Genomic DNA, 6,176 nt, shown 5'->3' on the forward strand with positions numbered 1-6,176 from the left:
CCTTTGTCTTTTTGGGAAAACCAAAGCAGATTGCTACTTCTTCTCAATATCAGATGGAAGCAAAACGACCACTAGAAAGAGGATAGAACACAACCGTCGTAGTCCATTTAAGACTCTATGACAAAACACCGCAGACTGAGTAGCTTGTAGACAACAGAAATTGACTGTGCTCAAGGTCCTGGAAGCTGGAAGTCCCACAATAGGGTACCAGCGTTAGAGGGGTCTCTGTCAGTTTGCAGAATTCTTGGTGTGTCCTCACATGGTGGTAGGGGCAAGGGAGCTCTCTGGGATCTTTTTTTAATGAGAGCATTAATTTCATTCATGAGGGTTCCACCCTCCATAACCTAATTACCTCTCAAAGGCCCTACTTCCTAAAGCCTTCACCTTGGGCATTAAGATTCCAATACATGAATTTTGAGAGGATCCCAAATTCAGACCATAGCAATAACAAATTGAATGTTGAGAGCGGTATTGGTTGTTTTGTGGAATTTTATTTTTCAGGTGAAAATGTTAGCGGATTATAGTGCCTGACATAGTTTCTATTAGATGATAAAATTATGCCATGGCTTTATTTATCTAAATCAGTTGTTTTCAAATGATCACTGAGCTCACCCATATTTTTAAAATTTTGTAGCAAATTAAAATGTAGTTTTCTGGTAATTTATATAGTTTATCTATATGCTTCAGGGAATGAAGTTTAACATCACAAAATCTATAGGATTTTCTTCTTTCTCTTTCTCTCTCTTAAAAAGATTTTATTTATTTGTTTGAGAGAGAGAAAGAGTGGGAGCAAGTCATGGGAGGGGAGGGGAAGAGAATCTTCAAGCAGACTCCCTGCTGATCATTGAGCCGGAAGCAGGGCTCAGTCTGAGGATCCATGAGATCATGACCTGAGCTGAAACCAAAAGTCAGATGCTTAACTGACTGACCCACCCAGGTGCCACACAAAATCTATAGGATTTTCTAATTAACTATGCATATTGTGATTCTAGCCAAAAGATACCTAGTTGAATGAGATAGAAGAGTTATCCATGATGGGAAGGTTATCACTAAGATTATCTAGTTTTTCCTAAAGTTGTGTGTATTAGTTTCCAGGGAAACAGAATCTATATGTTTGCATTTATTTATTTACTATGAGAAATTAGCTCGTGCATTTATGCAAGCTGAGATGGAAATCCTTTCATAATATGTGTGTATGTTGAATTATCACATTATACACTTAAGTATAATATAATTTTATGTGTCAGTTATACCTCAGTAAAGCTGCAAAAGAAAAAAAATATATTGATAATGGTGATACCTGTACCACTATCATTCAACTTAGTGGATATACTAACAACCTAGCTGTATACTGGGGTTTTATGGTATGAGTTATATTTCAATTAAGACATTCACAGACAATAACTAAAAAAAATTACTGGTATCTACTATGTAACTGTTGTTAGTGCTGGGGGTTCATTAACAAATGCATGAAACATAGTAGATTAATTTGAATGGAATTAATTCTAGTGGACGTCATAGTTCAAGGAAGTGTCAGTGGAGAGGATTGAAGAGAACTAAGCACAGTTGTAGGTAGCAGAAAAGCAGCCGGCAGGGGAGTTTGAAGCTAAGAAAAGTGTGAAAGTGTTACCCTTGGAAGGGAATGATGCTTTCCAGAAATGAATTGGAATGCAAGTTGGTGCAGCCACTTTGGAAAACAATATGGAGAGTCCTTAAGAAATTAAACATAGAGCTTCCCTATGACCCTGCAATTGCACTACTGGGTATTTACCCCAAAGATGCAGATATAGTGAAAAGAAAGGCCACCTGAACCCCAATGTTCATAGCAGCAATGGCCCAGTCGCCAAACTGTGGAAAGAACCAAGATGCCCTTCAATGGGTGAATGGATAAGGAAAATGTGGTCCATATATACTATGTATTATGCCTCCATCAGAAAGCATGAATACCCAACTTTTGTAGCAACATGGACGGGACTGGAGGAGATTATGCTGAGTGAGATAAGTCAAGCAGAGAGAGTCAATTATCATATGGTTTCACTTACTTGTGGAGCATAAGGAATAACATGGAGGACATTGGGAGATGGAGAGGAGAAGGGAGTTGGGGGAAAGTGGAGGGGGAGACAAACCATGAGAGACTGTGGACTCTGAGAAACAAACTGAAGGTTTTGGAGGGGAGGGTTGGGTGAGCCTGGTGGTGGGTATTAAGGGGGGCACGTATTGCATGGAGCAGTGGGTGTGGAGCATAAACAATGAATTCTGGAACATTGAAAAGAAATGAAAAAAAAAAAAAGAAATGGGAGAAAATAAAGAAAAGGTAGGTCTAGATATTGAAAAAATTTAATGGAAGTACAGGAACTCAGTGGTGTTTCTGTCTGGAGGCATTATCTCTGTACATAATGATGGAATTTCATTTCTGTATTGACTAACTTTTAATGCACATAAGGGAAAATATCAGTTTCATCGTCACAGGACTTCAGCATACTTCACCCCAGACTTCGCATCGTTTGGAATCTAGGTGTTGGGCCCTTTTGGTCACAGGTGGGGATTTCTACCTGGGCAGTGGTCCCTGTCCAAGGCTTTTTTTTTTTTTTTTTTTTTTTTTAAACCATCAGAGGACCTGACACACAGTTTTCAGCAGACTGTTTGGTTTTTCTCTTTTAGGTTGTAAATTTTCACTGAAACAAGCTCTATTTCAAGTGCCCTGTGTCCATGCTTTTCATAATCGCTCAATAAATATTTGATACATGATCACAGTTTTTTTTTTTAACAGCCACTTCATTTCCAGAAGAAGAATGAATGCGAGTTGCTAGGGCGTGTATTCTGTTTAGTACTTCAGTTAGTAGGAGGTACAGTAGATATTTCACCTTTTATTTATGCTTATAGTGAACTCAGTACAACCTAGCGGTTAAGTCTGAGGAGTGATTTGGGAGGGACTCTCCTGGGTGGAAATATCCCAGAAATCCACCAGAGGGAGATAGATTGCCACTGACAGAGAGAACGGAGCTAATGAGATTCCAACTTCAAACTTTTCAGAGCAGGATATTGTAATGTATTTCCCCAATTGAAAATGAGAAAAGGGTATACTTTCTAAAGTTTGGCTGTACTGTTTTCTTTTGGGGATGAGAGATCAGATTCCTGGATGTTCGGTTACTTGCAGACTCTTGGAATAGGCATGATATGTCAAGGTTTATGACACTTTGCAGCTTCAGTGAACATATCCAAAGGCTTTGAGGATTTTTGTTTGTTTTTGATCCGATTGTGGCTCTTTCAAGGACTGATTGCAAAGCTGCCTTCTCTCTGCCTCCTCTTTTCATTTCTGTGGCCGTGGCAATGGGGAGTTAGCACTGGCCATAATGGAGGTTTAATACCCTCCATTCTGGAGGGTATTAAATGGGAAATGCCCTCACTGATCTCAGTCTCCTTTGGGCACAATGTCCCAGCAGGATGGATCGTTTTGGCTTTCAGTGGCCCTTACCTATCAAAGGCAAGGCTGAAGTCCAGTTAACTATACAGAAGTGGAACAGAAGGAAACTTTAGTTTAAATAACATACACTTATACTTTGAAAGTCATGCCCATTGCCCCACCGCCTCGTGTTTATGTGGTCACTGGGGACAGAAACCCTTTATAATTTCAACATGAATGTTTGTAATATTGTTACTGGATGGCTAAGTTTTATTTGGTTTCTTTTTAGAGAATTTTCTTTTCTCCTTCTGTGTGTTTACAAATGATGGGGTAATGATATTTTCAGTGTTTGACATTCCCTATGTCTCCCTAATTCTTTTTTTTTTTTAAGATTTATTTCATTTATTTGAGAGAGTGAGTGAGAGAGAGAGAGAGCTAGCCTGGGTAGAGGGGCAGAGGGAGACAGAGAAAGAAACTCAAGCAAGATGCCACACTGAGGTCAGGACCCCACTGGGGCTTGATCTCAGGACCCTGAGATCACTTACTCACAGGTGTCCCTGACACCCCCCCGAATTCTTAAAACTATTTCTTCCCTTGGCCTTTCCATTCCCTTTTTTAGCTTCCCATTCTCAATATTCTTCAAATGATCCTTTCCTTCCTCTCCCGTCCTTGCTCCATCCTGTCTGAGGGAGACGGTTATCATTTAGAGATTTAAAAGTCCAGGCTGGAGACAGTCTGCCTGGGTTCACATCCCAGCTGGTACTGATGAGCGCTGTGTGACCTTGGGCAAGTTGCTTATATTAACTGTGCACCAGGCACTGTGAACATATCAGTTAATACATGCGAAGGATTTAGACCAGGGCCTGGCACAGAGGAAGCACTCTTTACACGTTGGGTATTATCACTGTCCGTCTCTTCCATCAGAGAGGCTCTCCTTGCAGGAGCTCGTCTACACTCCAAGTCTCAAGTATTCCCTAAATATCTTTTCTGAGCTCCATACAGATTTCCTTGGGCTCTCTGCACATTTCCACAGGGACTGCCCACGGCTGCCTCAGACTCGGTGAGTTCAAACCTGAATTCACCGACTATCACTCTGCTCTCTTGGCCAACCTGCTCCTTCTGTTCTCTCTCTCAGCCGGTGGTACCGTTTCCTGCCTGGTCTCCGAAGCCAGGGAAGTGAGTTCTCCTCGCCTTCTGTCGTTGACCTCCATTTCACTTGGTCACCAGATTAGGACAATGCGCCTTTTCAAACATCATCCACACTCAAGCCCTTTGTTTACCACAGGGGCCCTGTGCCCATCTCCTTGCCCCTGCCCGTGCCTTGTTCTTTCCACCTTGGCCAGGATGATCATTAACAAATGAAAGTCTGATCTCATACCTCCTGAAATGAAACATTTCTCTAGTTTTTATAGCTTTGGAGGTTATGTATGGTCTGACACCCAAGATCTTCTGCAGTCTGGCCTCTGCTTGCCCTCCCTTTGCTGCTGTCCGGCTGCTCTCGGCCTCATAGAAAATGTCATCCCCATGTCAGCTTGGGGGCACAATGGGGAAGCCTCATTATCCATGCAGCAGAGAGGGATGAATACCTAAATACTTGTGTATAACAAAGACCCGTGTTTAGGGCGCCTGGATGGCTCAGTCCGGTTTAGTCTCTGCCTTCGGCTCTGTCATGATCCCAGGGTCCTGCTCAGTGGGGAGCCTGCGTCTCCCTCTCCCCTGCTGCTCCCCTTGCTTGTGTTCTCACCCCCCCCCAAATAAATAAAATCTTTAAAAAAATGCCTATGTTTAGTAAAGCACATGGTAGATAGTAAATGCATGCTGATATCTTTACACATAAAGCCTTGACTCTGTATGAATGAGAATTCTTTGTTGCTCATGGACTTTAAAACTGTCCTGAATGTGTTGATTGGAATCAGCATATTCCACAGCATAATTAAAATGTGAGAAATGTTTCTAGCACATCAGTAATAGAGACACTTTCAAATAATGTCTAAGGAAATGCAGGCTCAAACTTACAAATAGCCTTTTACATAAACAACACTCAGAGGTGCATTTTCCCCTTAATGCATGTACATAACTTCCATTAACATTCTTTGCCTCAGTGTTTAGCTTTTATTTTTATGTCTGTTGTATAAATCTGAGTCTTGACACTTTAATGGAGAGATCCTGGTTTGTGATGACATCATATCAAATGTAAAGATGGTTGGATTGTTTAGGAAACTTTCACCTGAGAGTGTCTATGAGTAATTCTGAAGAAAAATTATTTTAAACCTCTGACATTCTGCTTCTCAGGGGGACCTTCTCCAGATCCCAGGACCCACATGCCTCCTTCACCCCCCCAAATTCTATTTCCTCTATCATTTCTTGTGTACCACTGTAGGGAAAATGGCTTCTTGTTGTGGCCCAAGCCCACTTGAAAGGCAAAGAGCTGAGGCTGGAGGGAAATGTTACAAGTTGTTATGGCTTCTGTAGGGAGGGGCTGACACGCTCTGGGTGAGGTGACATGGAATGGGTCATGGGAAGAGAACAGCTGAGGCTTGCTCTTTATTTCTTTTCTTTCTTCTTCCTTCCCTTCCTCCCTCCTTCTTTTCCTCCCTCCCTCCTTTCCTCCTTTTCTTCTTCTCTCCTTCCTTCGTTCCTTCCTTCCCTTGTTCTCTCATTCCCTCCCTCCCTTCCTTCCATCTTTCTGTATTTCTTTTTTGGTGTTAGGGTAGTGGTTGGCCCATGATTGGCATTCTAGAAACCACTCCGGTGAGACTTTGTCCTACATCCT

This window comes from Neovison vison, chromosome 4, assembly GCF_020171115.1.
Source record: "Neovison vison isolate M4711 chromosome 4, ASM_NN_V1, whole genome shotgun sequence".
NCBI lineage: Eukaryota > Metazoa > Chordata > Mammalia > Carnivora > Mustelidae > Neogale > Neogale vison.